The sequence below is a fragment of the Sminthopsis crassicaudata genome, chromosome 2 (assembly GCF_048593235.1).
Source record: "Sminthopsis crassicaudata isolate SCR6 chromosome 2, ASM4859323v1, whole genome shotgun sequence".
Taxonomy (NCBI): domain Eukaryota; kingdom Metazoa; phylum Chordata; class Mammalia; order Dasyuromorphia; family Dasyuridae; genus Sminthopsis; species Sminthopsis crassicaudata.
In genome coordinates, this window is record NC_133618.1 from 534,129,130 (window position 1) to 534,146,283 (window position 17,154).

The window sequence follows — 17,154 nt, forward strand, 5'->3', positions numbered from 1 at the left end:
AGCCAGGGGAGATTGTCCATGGAAGTTAACACTACTATTTCCATAGGAGCCAAGTGGTGAATGACATAAGGGATTTTTAAAAAGTAAACATCCAGAGAAGGAAATTCCAACTATTTCATGAACCTGACATTTGATCTTCCACTTGTACAAAGATGGATGATTGAATGTTGAATTTAGGAAACCGTATAACAGCACATGATTGTAGGTTGAACTAGACCACTGGGGTGAAAATCCAGTAGAAAGGAGGCCATCAAATCATACGTCAGAATCCCTATGGTCTGCATATTAATTTAGAAAGCCACATACATTTATATGTTTCTATTTAAATTAATACAACCACACATTCAAATAAGATAGGAATTTTATTTTAACCTGGTTCAGGCTGCACTCAGAAGTCTTGTAAGCCATGTGGTGCTTTGGGCCAATTGTATGATGTGCCTGAACTAAATGATCACTTAAGACTCCTCCTACATTGACATTTGACTCTAAGTGCTAAATAAATGGTCCAGATAAGTATTCTGATAATGGAAAAGTGAGAGAAAATAAGATTCAGAGATATTAATAGACTAATCTAAAATCATGCAGCAGAGCCTTGAATAGAACTCAGATATACTGTTATCCAGGTCAGCCTTCTTTCCATGACACGACAATCTTTATAAGTGATTCCCAATATTTTTTTCATCCCTTTTCCTTCACTTCTTCCTTCAACTCCATTCCTCCTTGCACTTCAGTGCCTGGTCAATATTATTCTTGAAAAGGATCAAAATGACAAAATGTTGAAGTCAATATATAGTGTGTTCAACTGTGACTGATCAGACCAATAGAAGACTATTGAACTTCAGGCACAAATAGTCCACGTGAGCATTTGAAATGGAGATGTCTCTAATTTGTACATCTCATGTTTCTTTTGAGAAACTGCAATTCTGCTTCTCTTACAGAGCACAGCACTTTTTTTGATTCAAGAACATCATGCTGGGAAGTCCTTTGTTAGTGTCTCCCAGATCATGCAGTCAGTTCTATAATTCACAGGAGAGACCTGGAGATTGTCCTTGTATCACTCCTTCTGACCTCCATGTGAGCATTTACCTTCTGTGAGTTCTCTGTAAAATAGTCTATTAGGCAAACATATGTTTGGCATTTGAACAACATAGCTGGACCATCAGAGTTGTACTTGATTGGTCGTCAGTTCAGCTCGAGAAAGGATCCCGGTGTTCAACATTTTATTTTGCCAGGTGATTTTCAGCATCTTCCTAAGACAATTCAAATGGAAGCGATTATTAGTTTCCTGGCATGGCACTATTATACTATCTGCTTTCACAGATATAACAACAACAAGGTTAGCACAAGGCTCTGTAGATCTTCAGATTGATAAACAATCTAATACATCTTCTTTCTCATATTTTCCTGGGGAGCCTCCCAAACCTAGCTCTGACTGTACGTACATCAACCTTGTCACCTATGTGTACATCCCTGAAAAGTATATAGCCAAAGTAAGTGAATTTATCCACAGCATTCATAATTTTTCCACTTACTGTAACTGATAGTTCTATGTATGAATGGTATGGCGCTGGCTGATGGAAAACCTGTGTTGGGGTTAATTTCTAGGTTAAAATAGCACAAGCAGCAGATAATTAATCCATACTTTGTTGTATCTCAGTCTCAGAGGATACATAATCATCTGTAAACAACAACAACAAAATCATACATCAACTTTCCCTTCACTTTGGTATTTGGCAGGCAGAACTGGAGAAAACTATTCTTCCAGCAGGATGGAAAGATCGGATAGATAAGATTATCTTCCTCAGAACTGATTGATTATGTCATAAGGACATTGGACAAAGAGCTCAGGATTTTAAGGCACTCTCATTCCTTTGCTCTGACCAATGGGGAAGGTTCCCAACTGTTGCATAAGTGGATGAAATTATATCCTGGTCATATTAACCAACCAATCTGAGTCCAGAGCTGCCAAACTGTAGGATTTATATAGTCCCAAGGGCTTGACACATTGGGTGGGCCACTTCCCAACTGTAATCTTCCTTTGTGCCTTGTCCCCTCTAGTTGATTGGCTGAGTAAGGACAGTCAACATTCTAGGATCCTAAATATCCATCTCCATAAAATTCAAGGGAAAAGAATAGGGCATCATTGGGGACTTTGAGATCTATGACAAAAGGCATTCTCCCTGTTGCCCTGAGTTGGTAAAACTCTCTCCCTGGCCATCCACAGATCATCCTTACCATCACACCCCCTAACCTCTCACTCCAAAATGGACCAACTTCCCCATATCCTGAAAGAAGAGTTATGGGCAAGTAACAAAGATGAACCCAAGTGAATCCACAGGTCAGGGAACATGTTCCCGTTTCTCCAAGATCCATTTTTCTCCTTGGGGAGGCAAGGCCTTTCCAGCAGATTACTCCCCCTCCCTTTACCTTCTCCATCTTCCCTTTACCCCCCTTTCTTGTGGCTTCTCTGTCAGCAGAAATGACTCGTTAGCCATGGTTGCATCAGTCATTCTGCAGCTGAAGTGAGTCATGTCGCAAGATGTGGTTGCTGGCTGTGCTGGGTTTTGGTTAGGGGGCAGGGTGGAGGCCAGATCACTGTATTTTTACATGGGAGAAAAGGGAGGGTGGCTCAAATTGCCCAGAGGGTTCTGGAGAGGAGGGCCTGGCTGCTGAGATATAGCCAGGACTGCTTTCTTGGAGTGAGTGGGAAGGTAATGAGTTAAGCTTCCTATGACCTCGATCCTGGGTCTTCTCTCCTATTGATGGGGGGTGGAGAAAAAGGGGAACATAAAGAAGTTATGGATATGGATTCCACTCCCACCCCATCACAGAGCAAGAGATCAAGCAGACTGACACAGTGGTTGATACATATGGTGTGATGGGGGAAAGGGCTGAGAGAGGAACTGAATGATGAGTTGGCTTGATTTCTTCCACTTCCTCTATTTTTTTTATCTTCTTGGCTTGTTTGGTCTCAACCACTGTGAGGCTTTCAGAACTCAGGATTGATAGCCTTTGATCTCTTTGTTAACATACATTGTGGGTTATTTCTTAACTCTGGGGATGGTTCTAGTCCTGGGAGATAGGAGAAGTTGGTTCTGTCTTCCTTACTGGTAGATGGCAACAATTCTGAGAAGAGTTGAGATATAGGGGATGACAGTTTGCTTTACCCAGGTGAGCAAAATACTACTGTAATCTTTGTATTATGCAGCTGTAGCTTAGTAAGTTATTTTTTATTTATGTTTTGTTCACAGATAAAACAATATGAATATTTTTATACAAATAGGTCCTTTTTTTCTCCCTTTCACCAATATTCTTGGAAATAAAATTCTACAAGTGAGATTGTTGGATCAAAAGAGTTTTGTGACTCTTGTTATATATTGCTAGATTATTCTCCAAAATGTTTGTAGAAGCCTTCAGTCCCATCAAAAGGCAAAAGGCTGCCAATTTTCACACAGCCCTATTAACATAAAATTTTAGTGATGTCCTGGAGGTAAATCAAACTCACTCTGATCAAAACTGAACTCATTATCATCTCTTCTCTGAGGGCTTCAACTTACCCTTCTTTTAGACTTGCTTAATTTTCTTGAAGATTGCCACCATCCAGTAATAGAGGTCTGTAACTCCAGAATCATCTTCCCAAACTCCCAGTCTGGTGGTCAGGTCCTTCACTATCTAACTTGAATACTCATCTTGAATACTTGCTCAATAAACCTACTCTGCATAAGGCATATGCATTCCTGCCTTTGAATCTTAGATCTATGCAGGTAATTTGTTTTTTATTTCTCCCATTAGAACATAAGTTCTTTGAGGGCAAGGCTCATGCTTTTTTCCTTTCTTTTTATTCCCAGTGCCTAGTATAGTGCTTGACACATATTGAGTTCTTGGGGAATACTTGCTGACTATTTGCCTAATTGATGGTAATAATGACAGGGCCATAGGATTTAGAGCTGGAGGGGTTCTTTAGATATTCTCTAATCCAATACACTCATTTTACTGATTTAAAAACTAAGGGACCAAAAGAAGTTCAAAGATTTTTTAAAAATCCATAGTTAATACACAGGTGACTTGGAATTTGAATCTATATCCTCTGATTCAAACTACTGTCCTTTCTACTCTGGCACACAACTAATTTGCTTCCTGATGTTAACAAAGCCAACTGCTTCCTTCAACAAAGGCCAGTTTTAGAAAAATTCTCCCCAATTTGTCTGGGTCCTAGGATGGTGGTTGATGGCAGAATTTGCCTGGGAACTGACACGATGTGGAAAAAGTTATTGAGATATTCTTGCTACTTCTGCTTGGAGACTAGAGACTAAGATGGTGAAGATGGCTATGGAAGGATGGAGGCTAAGATGGGCAAGAGGAAGCTTCACTTTTGAGATGGCTCTCAGAGCCCTTGTTAAGTTCCTGCCCTGCAAGTTGATGTAATAGAACATGATGGGAAGCCCCTGGGCTTCTAATGTGGGATGACAAGTAGGACAGCTCCTAGTGCTATCTTTGCTCAGCCAGGCCCCTCGCCTGTCATTGGCAGAATAAGCTGACAGTGGCTATTTAGAGGCTGGAAAGAAGTGGCAGAAGGAAGGAGAATGGTAAAGATCTTAAGCTTGATACCCCTTAAACATGGACTACTGTCTTAAAAAAACAAAAAATAAAAAAAACAAACAATCCAACCCCTCAATATGCTGCCTTATTGCTATACTCACACATTCATAATCACCAGTTGGCTTTACTCTGGTATCTTATGAACTGAAGTCCATTAACCAGAATGTAGGAGGGAAGGAGAAAAGAGGAGGGAAGAAAATTTTAATGATTATGGGACATTTTTCTTGGTCTTTAGTTTAACTATTTTAATAGTCAGCCAAATCCTCCTTCTTTGAGAGCTTAATATTGGTTCTGGCTTCAGGATGTCTCTTATCCCAACCTTTCCTTTTTGATTTCTCCTATCATATCTCATTCCTCATGCAGATCTTCATTACTTCATATTGGACAATTGTAGCAGCACTCTAATTGTAATCCCAATTTATATTTTTTTCCTATCTAATTATCTGTCTTCCATGGGGCTATTTTTATCTGTTTGTTTGGTGTAGACCTGTGATTTCACCAGTGTGAGGAAATCCTGGTATGAAAATTCCATCCACCAATATGTTATCAATAGCTTATTTGTAACTTAAAGGTCTTAGATTATAGTCTAAGTTAGAGTTGTCTTGGCAAGAGAGGTCAAGTGACTTGTATGATCATGTAGCCAATCAGATGTAAAATCAGACCTCTGTTTACTCTGTGGCTGTCAGGTGTCAGAGTGGATATAATTCTGAATTTGAAGTCTGAAAGAACTTTGTTCAAAACCTACCTTAGTGGTGTGACTCTGGGCAAGTCACTTACCTTTGTTTAGCCAGTTGCTTTATCTGTAAAATGGAGATAAGAACAATAGCTGTTCCACAAAGTTGTGAGAATCAAATGAGGTAATATATGTAACTGGACTTTTACTAAGGCTGTAGCACCGGACATTCTCTCTGCCTATCAGTAGTAAAATCTCTTATTACTTAGCCACAAGCAAAATGTTCCAAGCATGGATAAAAACATGTGTGTGTGTGTGTGTGTGTGTGTGTGTGTGTGTAAAGTACTCTGCAAATTTTGAAGTGCTACCTATTATTATCATCTTGTCCATATATATATATATGTAAAGTGCTCTGCAAACCTCAAAGAGTCACATGAATGCTAGCTATTATCATGCCCATATATATGTAAAGTGTTCTGCAAATTTCAGAGTCATATGAATGGTAATTATTATCATTCTGCCCATATATATATGTGTGTATACATACATATATATGTATGTAAAAAGCTCAGTAAATCTCAAAGAGTCATGTGAACACTAGCTATTATTATCCTGCCATTCTCCTTCCCATTTTATATCATATTGGCTGAACCACACAAGCCATCTATCATCTGGTCCTGCCCTTCTCACCTAGCCTTATTCCCACTCCTTCCTTCAGCTTAAGCCAGGTCTGTCTCTTTTCCCTCCCCCAATTGTCCACTCTCATTCTGCCTTGATGCCTTTGCTCAATGCCCTTCCCATATACTCTTCCTCTTTGTGTCACTATCCAAACCTTCCCCATCCTTCAGTGTCTGACTTGAACTATTCTTTTCCATGCAATTGCACCCACCTTCTCTTTCCCTGAATTTCTATAGAATTTTGATTGATAGTATTCATCCATTTTGTCACAAACACAGAAACAAATGTTTGGGTGTATATACACATGGATAGATAGGTAGAAGCATTAAATACACAGAATAAATATAAGGCAATGGCAGGATCAGAAAAAAATTCATGGTGATACCCAAACTGAATTTCAACAGAAACTGGAGATTTTAGATGGTGGAGATGCAAAGGGAATACATTCTAGATCCCAGGGATTATCTAGTGGGGGGGAAATATCCTTTCAAAGCCACTGGGAGTACAAGGGGGTTAGGAAATGTAGAATTGTATAATAAGGACCTGTAAGAGGCTCATTTGACTGCACAACTGAGTTTCTGAAGGGTAATAGTGTTTAAAGGGGTTGGGAACATAAATTGTATCTAGGCTGTTCTAAACACCAGAAAGAGAAATTTGCTCCTTGCTCCAATCACTGAAGTTTATGGAGTGGCAGAATGGTACTGTCAGACTTAGAACTGAGGAAAATCACTTTGGCAACTATGTGGAAGATGGTTTGTAGAGAGGAGAGCCTTAGGCAAGAGAGACTAATTGCGAGCTATTATTACAGTAGTCCAGGTAAATAGTGATGGGGCTGGACTAAGGTCAGGTTGTGTAAATAGAGAAGGGATGAATCTAAAAATGTTAGAGAAAAGAGGGGACACAATTTGGCAAATGACTTGATATGTGGAATGAGGAAGAAGAGGGAGTTGAGGATGATTTTGAGTTTGCACACCTGGATGATGAGAAAGGCAGTGGTGCTCTAGACAGCAGTGGTGAGGTTTAGAAGAAGGATATGTTTGAGGAGGAAGATTGTGAGTTTTCATTTTGGATATGTTGAGTTGACAGATAGATGACATATGTTAATGTATGGATATATTTGGAACATCCAGTTTGAACTATTCAATAGGGAACTAATGTGAGCCAGGAGCTCAGGAGAGAACCTAGAACTGGATATATAGTTCTGAGAATTGTCTGCATTGATATCTAAATCCTTGAGTGCTAATGGAGTTCCCATGGAAAAGAGTTGGTAAAGGGAAGAAAGTCCAGGACAGAAACTTGGAGGGGAACATCCACAGTAGGAAACATGATCTTCATGATGGTTCAGCAAAGCTACTGAAGAGCACAGAGACACTTAACTAAGAGTCAGAAAAATCCAGAGATGTTCAGGAGGAAAGGGTATCCAACAATATCAAATATTTCCGAGAACTCCATAAGGATGAAGACTGAGAAAAGATCATTAGATTTAGCAATTAAGAGCTCACTGGTAACTTTGGAGAGATCAATTTCTTTTGAGTAATGAGGTCATAAGCCAGATTGCAAAGGATTGAAAAAATGAATACTTAAATTTAGAAAGGAATTATGAAATTCCAAGAGGTCAAGATAAAGAAAGCATTTCAGGTATATAGGGCCACCCATGCAAAGGCACAATTAAATGGAGCATGCTAGGAATAAGCAAGTAGACCAGCTTGGCTAGAACATAGAGTGTATGAAGAATAGTCATATGAAAGCTGTTTATAAAGAAAGGTTGGAACCATGTCATGAAAGGCTTTAAATGCTATAGGAATTTATGCAGGGTGAATGCTAAAGGAAATTACGCAGGATAAAATATAGAATATCCCCAAAGTCTTGGTGCAGTTTTAAGCCTCAAGAGCTTAAGGCTTAAAACTGTACCAAGACTTTGGGGAAACTATATTTTATCTTAGAAATTATAAAACCTTGAACATAGCTCCTTGAACAAGAAAGTGATGTCATACTGTGCAATAAATTTGGCAACTGTGTGGAGATTGACTTAGAGAAGGAAGTGCCTAAAGTTAGGTAATACAATAAGAAGACTATTGGAATAGTCCAGGTCAAAAGTGATGAGGGTCTGAATTAGGTAGTAGTTGTAGGAGTAGAGAATGAATGAATGAATGAATGAATAAAGGGGTGTAGAATTTCATCTCTGCTGCATTATTCCCTGGAGCACCCTAGAAATTTTATACAGAGGTATTCAGAGACAGTGAGGGTCAGATCAATGAGAAGTAAGTATTAATTTGGAAATTTGGGGTCAAAAGTTTGCTGTTTGGATCTTTTATACGTATTTCCTTGGCTCCAGGAATTCTTCTGAAATTAATACTATTTGCCTGGACTCCCAATATGAAAGGAAAGCAATTTATTGCATGAATCCATAGTCATAGAATGTTTAAGCTAGAAGGTTGTTGAAATGCTTTTTAGGAACCCTCTGTAGGGTTTTCTTGGCAAAGATACTGGAGAGATTTGCCATTTCTTTCTCCAGTTCATTTGGTAGATGGGGAAACCAAGGCAAACAGGGTTAAGTGATTTGTCCAAGATCACACAGCTAGTTAGTGTCTGAGGCTGGATTTGAACTTAGATTCTAGGAACTCTAGGATTAGCACTCTATCCACTAGGCCACCTAGTGACGCAGAAGGGACTTTAGGGATCATCTAGTTCAACTTCCTTCTCCAAGTAGAAACCCCTTCTACAGCATTTCTTGAAGATGGTCAGTTGCCTTAGTTTGAACATTTTCAGTGACGGAGAGATCAATATCTCACATGATACCTGGACAGCTCTGACTGCCAGTCAGTTCATTATTTGAAGATGAAATTTGACTCTGCCTAGCATCTGTATAAGCTGCAAAGATGAAATCTAATCCCTCCCTCTTCAACCCTTCCAACTATCACATCTGTGTTTCTACCCCCCTCTCAAACCCCAACCACGTCTTTTCTCCTCCTAGTTAAACATTCTCAGTTCTTTTGGATGCTGCTCCTATGCCATAGTTTTTTTATCCATGGCTTGGAATTTGGGTGTGGAGTGTGTCATTTTCTTAATCCCATCAATCAATGTTGCTGAATATAAAGCTGAGCAGATTGTGTGTGTGTGTGTGTGTGTGTGTGTGTGTGTGTGTGTGTGTGTGTGCTTCTCTCCCTCCCTGCCTGCTCATCTGCCCTTTAATTGAGAATTTCTCACCTCCCAGGTCTTTCTCTTCACCTTTTCTCCATTTTGGGATAGTTCATTGTTAATGAACAATACTAGCAAAATTCCGACCTATAACTTTTCCCCCTTGGGACAGTACTCTGGCAAAGACTGTCTTGGCTATAATTGTGTCCCCTCTACCATGAGAAGAGCCAGAAGAGCACAGAGTGTTCATGAGTGGATGTGTATATGTGCATGTATGTGGGATGGGGGTGTTAGCAATTTTCAGTGGCAAGGCTTAGGGACGGAGGGAGTGGCAATTAGAAATTTTGGTCTCTGTTACCCTATCATGTTGCACCTAATAAATAAATCAGTAAAGAAATCGGATGGAAACAACAAACCATTTATTTGGGAGAAATTACCTTGTATGGCCTAATCAGGATTCTAACAGGAGAGGTTTGTATAAGAGCTTTATAAGAAGCCACAGTTCTCTTCATTTTATGGGGTCTTCCAAAGTCCCTCCCTCAATTTGACCTAGGCTTAGAGTGAAAGAGAAGCTATGAAGAGGAGGACATCAGGCAAGCATCTTGTGAAGAGGTGGGGGTCAAACTTCCACACAGTCTGGCCAAAAAGTAAATCTTTGTTTCTGAGAGAGTAGTCTCACTCTAATACTTTTCTCTGAGATCCTTGGCTTTTAATTATGGCCTTGAGCTGCCTATCAGATATTTACAGCTCACTAAGATTTCAATTCTTCACCTTCCCCCCAGGGGTCTTTTACAAAAGGCAGTGTAAGCTATCAGGCTAATGGGGAGATGATCCATCCAAGAGTCAGACTCAGGACTCAGTAAGTATGAGGAAGTTTGGGGGGCTTTTATGACTCCATCAGTATTTACTTTACCCCTTTAGTTTTTTCCAATGTCTCTCCACTCTATTCCCTACTTCCTTTCTCATCACATACATTCTTATGAATCTTACTCAGGGCACATATACTCCTTCCACTGAGAGAAAGGGAAGAGAAGGAGGGGAAAAGGTAATAACAACAGAATATAGGAGAGAGGGGGATGAAAGAAAAATGGTAAGATAGTGGGACAAAGCCAGAGAGATAAAGATAGAGTGAGATAGAGAAAAAGAATAGAACCCCCTGAATAGACCCTATCTTAATGTCCCCAAATCAGATACGACATAATCCATTAGTCTATAATTTCCCCCAGGAGTTTGACAGTGCCCTGGTTTCTCACTTCTTTTCTATATTCACTTCTTTACCTTCCTCATTAAAACTGGTCACTGAAGAATAGGGTCATGTCTGTGCCAAAGCCTGGAGGATCTTTCCTTTCTGTCTCTTCCCAGTGCCCTATCCAAGATTCCATCAATGGGGACAGTGTGTGAGCAGTGCTATCAATAGACAGATTAACAGGGAGCCTGTCTGAAGGCTCTTCCTGCCCTTTTACTAAGTTTTCTTGTTCTTCTTTGCTGTCTTCTTCTCTTTTCCCCCCCTCCCCAAATAATGATGGGCCAGTTGGGTAGCCCCATATTCTGGCCCCGGGATTTCTGGAGGGTTACTTTCTCAGGTCAGAGAGAGGTGGATGACTGGCATTTCAAGTCCAGAAAACGATTGATGGCGCGGGGGAAGTGAAACCCCCAGCTCAGCACTTGGATGAGTGCCCAGCTGAGAAGGGGAAAGGAGGAATCGGAGAAGTGCTGGAATGGAGCTGGGAGGGCATGTGAGAGCCGCTGAGAGGGACAGGAAGAGAGAACGAGTGGAGGAAGGGGACAGCAAAGGAGGTGGCTCACTGAAGGAAAAATGTGCCTCCCTACTGGAAGCTATTAACAAAACTATCAGGAAATGGACCAATGGGGGGTGAAGGGGAGAGGGAAGGAGGTGTTAAATATTTATGAATTAGTGGAATTCACCATGTTTTCCGAGCAATAAGTTTTCATGATGTGTGTTTGGTGAGCGAGCCAGTGGCCCCGCTGGTACGTGCCGGCCCATTAATTTGGCTTGTCATCGCCCCAGCCACATTGTTATAAATAATTTTACCATGATAATAACGAGATGGAGAAGAACAGCGTGGGCATCCGGCGAGGTTAACAGCTCCGACATGGCTGTCACAGGGTGGGCTGCTCCGGAGCCGGCCTCCACCCAGATCGAAGCTTGACCCCCGGATGGGGGGGGGGACCCTCTTAATTGAAGCTAGCCCTAGTTGAGATTGATATGGACAAGAGAAGGTTGAGGATGGGGGAACGGGGGTTGGGGTAGTGAGGAGAGAACATGACTCTGAAGTTGACGGTGAATATTCTGAAAAATCTGTTGAGGAGCACTGGAGTAATTAAATCATAATTGCTAATTATTCACTCAGAGTGACATTATAAGTAGCTGAAGGATTAGAAATGATAGGGAAAGTGAGAGGCAGTTTTGTGCAGTGGGTGGAGTGCAGGAGTTGGAATCCAGAGGACCAGAATTTAAACCTTGCCTCTGCCATTTTCCAGCTGTGTGATCCTGGGCAAGTCCCTTAATATTGCTAAGCCTTACTTGTTCCATTCTGTAAAATGGGACTAAGATCAATCTTTTAGGATTGTGTGAGATTTACACGAGAAAGTGCTTTGCAAACTTTAAAGCAATATATAAAGATCTGTTATTGTTATTATTGTTAGGCTTCAGATGGCTTGACATGTAGCTCATCATGGAGTCTTGGTGACTAGTTTTTAGCTGTTTGAAAACCATGTTGCCTATCATGGCCCCAACAGAATAGGATAATTCTACCGCACCCCACCTCCATCCATTTGGCTAGTCATCACCCCAGACATATTGCTATAAATACTTTTATCATGATAATAATGAGATGGAGAGCAACAGTGTGGGCATCAGGCTCTTGGTAGATTTCTGTTTGTGGTGGTGAAGGACATATGGCATCTAGGAAATGATCATTGCTCTAGAAGGTATTTAAATAGATTGAGTAAATGTGGGCAAGACCCACCTGGAATGTCTGTAGCCCTCCTCTCTGCCGATCCAAATCCTTCAAGAACCAGATCAGATTTCACTTTTTCCAAGTTTTCTATGACCATACTAAGTCTCATTGATCTGAAAAAATTTACAGAATCTTAGAGTTGGAAGGAAATCCAGATACTATTTACTTCCATTTGTTCCTAGATTATAAATCTCCTCTATTACTTCTCTATCCAATGTTTAAACATCTATACATGGAATGAAGACCAGTAATTAGAGAGAAACTATCCTCTCTTTACTTCCATTTTCCATTTTGGATATTCTAATTTTTTAAAGTTTTTCCTTATATCAGGAAAAATTTCATCACTTACTACTTCTACCTGTTGCTTTCAGATCTGCCCTCTGGGGCCAAATAAACCAAACATAATCTTTGTTCTTGACACCCTTTCAACTTGTTATTAAAAGGATGATTAATGAATGTTTAGAAAAGGAAGTAATGATTACAAAGAGCTAGCATGGCTTCTTTAAGAACAGGTCATTCTAGATTTACCTGGTAAGCCATTTCTTATGACACAAAAAATATTCTACTACATTCATGTAGCTCAACTTGTTCATTCCTTTCCTAATAAAAAGGAATTCATATTTTTCTCAGTTTCTGGCAATCACAAAAAAGCATAGTTATAAATATTTTGCTAAACACGGGACTGTTTTGGTCTCATTGGCCTCTCTGGGACCTGTAACTAGTATTGGTCTCAGTGGGTGAAAAAGTATGGAGTCAATGACTTTTCCAGTATAATTCCAAATTGTTTTTCATAATGGATGAGTTAAGTAACCCTAATTGCTGGTCATAGGATATTTTATCATTAAATTAACTCATAGTCCTTTGAAGAATACACTAATGTTGTAAGGGCCCTTTAAATGGGCGGACACAGTGCATCGGGAGATTGAGGCCCAGAAGTATTAGGACTGCCCTTGGGCGGGATCCTGGCCATATTGAGATAGTTTCGTAATGGGTGACTCTCTCGCTGATTGGCTGTGTGTGTGACCTCACAGGCCCTATGTAAGCCCACTGCAGGCAGCAACCGCCCTCTTTAATCTCCTGCTGTTCACCCTGGCTCACCAGCCTGGGTGGCCAAGCCAAGATGGGTAGCCGAAAGAGGTAAGGGTTTTGGTAGTGAACACATGGGTCTTCTGACCACGTGTTCACTAGGGAACCAACAAGTCAGGGCATCAGTTAAGGCATTATGTGAGTAGGTATAATAAAGGCTTTTAAGATTACACGTGGTTGTTCTTGAGTGCGCTACCGGTTACTAAGCTATAGATTCAAGAGATTGTGGCCAGAGACCTTACTTAGAAGGCCTCAGAGGAGGCGAGCCGGGTAGAGCTCACACTGCAAAGGACAGTGGTCAAAGGTACTCTGGTGGGTCTAGGACAGACTAGTAATTGTAACTGCCAGGAGAGCACGTTACATAATGTGTCCCTCAGTTTTCCCACAATTCCATCATTTCTTTGTTTTTTCAGAATAAATCTGTTGTCATTTTTGTCTATCTGATGAGTGTAAGATGAAATTTGATATTTTAAAATTTGTATTTTTCTATTAGTGATTGGGAATATTCTTTCATATAGTGGTGGATAATAGATAGATAATTTCATATATATCAACCAATTAGCTATTGGGAAATGACTCTTATTTTTATATATTTGTAGATATTACTTGCATGTCTTAGATCTCAAGCTTTCATCAGTTTCCTCTTCTGAAATATATATTGTGAATGTTTTCTTCCTACTTGGCAGCCTTTGTTCTTCTTTTACCTGCATTTATTGTGTTGGTAGCTTTGTTTTCATGTTCAGTGTGTATGTGTGTATATATATACATATAAAGAAATATATGTGTATATATTCCTTTATATATGTGTGTATTTAAAAATAAGTTGATTAATGAATTTCCAGTGTATGGGCATAGATCTTTTAAAAAGATAGCTCCTTTTCTTCCTCAGTGGAAATATTTCTCATTATGTTTCAGAATTTCATTTTTGAAAACTTTTTGTTCTTCCTGGGCCTATCTTCTCTATGGAATTTTAGTTCATGGCATCCTATCTTTTTTTTCTGAACTCTTTGAAAATTGTTCTCCTAAAGACTTTGCATGAACTGATGCTGAGTGAAGTGAGCAGAATCAAGAAAACATTGTACACAGCAATAGCAAGATTATATGATGATCAATTATAATAGACATTTCTATTCAGCATTCCAATAAACTTTGGATGGAAAATGTCAGAGGACTATGAAAATTTAATGCAAATTGAAGCTTACTATTTTCATTTTTTCTTTTTTTTTCTTTTTTTCTTTCTTTTGGTTTTCCCTTTTGTCCTGATTTTTTTTTTTTTGCCAACATGATTCATATAGAAATATGATTAAAATAAATGTACACATATATCCTTAAAAAAGAGAGACAGAAAATAAAAAAGAAAGAAAATGCTCTTCTAAAATTTAAGATGTATGTCAGACTATGTTAGGTTCCCTCTCTTATATTTTCACAGATTCTAAAATGGAATAGTCAGTTCCTCCTTTCGCACTCCAGATTCCTGTCATTTCTACTTCACCAGACATTTTTCACTTGTTGATAAGAATAAGGTTTGCCTGGTAGCTTTTTTCATCTTAATAAAACTCATTGCAAAACCAAGATATCAGTACATTAGCTATCATGTTTATTGCAAAGAAAAAGCTTCTGAAGATGTCTGGATAATTGCAGCCTTCACTATGAAGAAGAAATGTAGGCGTACTATCTACAGATCTGACCTTGGAGTCAGGAAGGGTTGGATTCTAGACTTTCTTTTACATTTTCGTTATAGGACCTGGAAAGTCACCCAGCTTCTTAGAGCTCCAAGAAAATTTCTGAAATGCAGAATAGGTGACAAACTGCTTTTGTGGAGAGGGATGTGTTTCCTTACCAGATGTTTCTTACACTAATGAATAAATAAAAAAAATCACTATTCTATCATATTTCAGTGACATGTGATCTATTTCCCAAGTTTCTCATCTATTTTTTTTTTGTCCATGTGTTCTAAAGTTTACTACAAAGACAATAATGTACTATTTTTCCATCTGTTGATCTTCACCCAAATGTATTTTTACCAGGTCTCAACCCTCTGCTACTTGGATTCTTACATTAGTTTTTATTCTAAATAGACAGAGCCATATTCTAGTTATGGATCTCAATGATGTCTATCAAGCCAAATTTACCTTCCTGCATTAGGAGTTAATTCACCTAATATGTTACACATAATGAGTGGATTTATTTTCAGACATCTGATTGTATGAGTTTTATTGCTGTCTATTTTGTTTCCTTGTAATTTTTTAGCATTTCTACCATTATAATTCTGTGGCATCTAACTTGGTATATATACTTAGGAAATATGGTACCTTAGAAAAGGCATGACTCTGAGATCGAGGATGTGGGTTCAAATCTTGCCCTTGACCTGTATGACTTTGAACAATTAATTTCATTTCCTGTGGCCTCCATTTTTCTATCTATTAAAAAAAAAAAAAAAAGGAAAAGAAAAAAAAAAGAGGATCAGCCTAGATGGCTTTGGAGGTATCTTTTAGATCTATATCTCCAATTTTCCTTTTTTTTTTTCAAGTAAAGCCTTTTTGATTAGATTTACAAAACTTTAGGTCTGTAGTCTATGCAAATATATTTTGACATGAAAGTTTTCTTTGACTCTTAACCTTGCTTTGCTCTTCATAACCAATTAGTTGCCAAATATTGTTGATTCAAATCTACCCTCTTTCTTTTTCTACTCACATGTCTTTCTCAACCCAGTTCAAACGCTCATCACCTCTCAGCTGGACCATTGGAACCATCTTCTAATTAGACTCCCTGCATCTGGTTTTCCTTCTCTCCAATCTGTCCTCCACACAGCTGCCAAATTGATATTCCTAAAACATATCTCAGACCACATTGTTTGTTCTCATAAGAAGCTTTGTTAGTTCTCTGTAGACTATAGGATAAAGAATAAAAACTCTTTAGTTTAGCATTGTGAACCCTTCACAATCAAGCTCCCACTTATTTTTATAGACTGATTTCACATTACTTCTTTCCATCTATTCTCCATTTCAGTTGAACTGGCCCATGCTAGTGTTCCCAGTAAATACCAAGCCAACCAGGGCTTCTGGCTCTTGGGGTAGATTTCCCCCTCATACAGAGAATGCTGTCCTTGTTCATTTTGACCTCTTGGAATCTCTAATTGCTTTTAGTGTACAGTCCAAGTGACCTTGCCTAAAACAGCCTGATTTCTTGATTCTTCCAATGGCTGGCACTTTTCTTCTAAGTGACTTTTTATTTATTTTAAATGTCAGTCAAAAAACATTTATTAAACACCAAAAGTGTTATGTGCTAAGGCTACAGAGTCAGGTAATAACTATTTATTAAGAGTCTACTATATTCCAAGCATTATGCTAAATTCTTTACACATAACTTATTTGATCCTCACAACAACCCTGCAAAGTAGGTGCTGTTATTATCCCCATTTTACAGTTGAGGAAAGAATTGCAGGCAGCAGTTGAATGATTTGCCTAAGATCACATGGCTAATGGATCTATGGTTAGATTTGAACTCAGCTCCTTCTGATTCTAGATCCAGTGCCCTAGCGATCACATAGATACTTCATGCAACAAAATACCAAAAAGCAAAATAAAATAAGACAAAAAAGGCAAAAGACAATCTGTGCTTTTTAATGGGGGATCCATTGTGCAAAACAACTATTTACAAACAAGCTATATATAGCAAAGCTTAAACTGTGGGTCACATAACTGAATGTGGGAGTTGCAAAATTATGATTATCAATAAATGTTTGATTTATATTCCATTTTTTTATACCTATATGCCCAAAGTTGTGTAAAAATCCAGGCCAAAAGGAATCACAAGTGGAAAAAGTTTAAGAATTCCTGATATACAAGATAAATTATAAATAAACCTCAAAGAGAAGCATCAACATTAAGGAAGATTAAGAAAGACTTCCTATAGAAGGGATTTGAACTAGAACTTGAAGGAAGCTTAGGAAGCCAAAAGAAAGAACATCTTGGGCATGAGGGACATTCAGAGAAAATG

The 17,154-nt window shown here is 38.9% G+C and overlaps 1 long non-coding RNA gene across 1 annotated transcript; it reads right to left on the minus strand.

Annotated features, from left to right (window-relative positions):
* Window positions 1-346: 346 nt before the first annotated feature.
* LOC141553697 (uncharacterized) lies at window positions 347-15,961 on the minus strand. Its single transcript, XR_012485589.1, has 2 exons — window positions 15,850-15,961; window positions 347-1,250 (listed from the first exon to the last, which is right to left on the minus strand). It is a non-coding gene; the product is annotated as an uncharacterized LOC141553697 (long non-coding RNA).
* Between the last annotated feature and the right edge of the window lie 1,193 nt (window positions 15,962-17,154).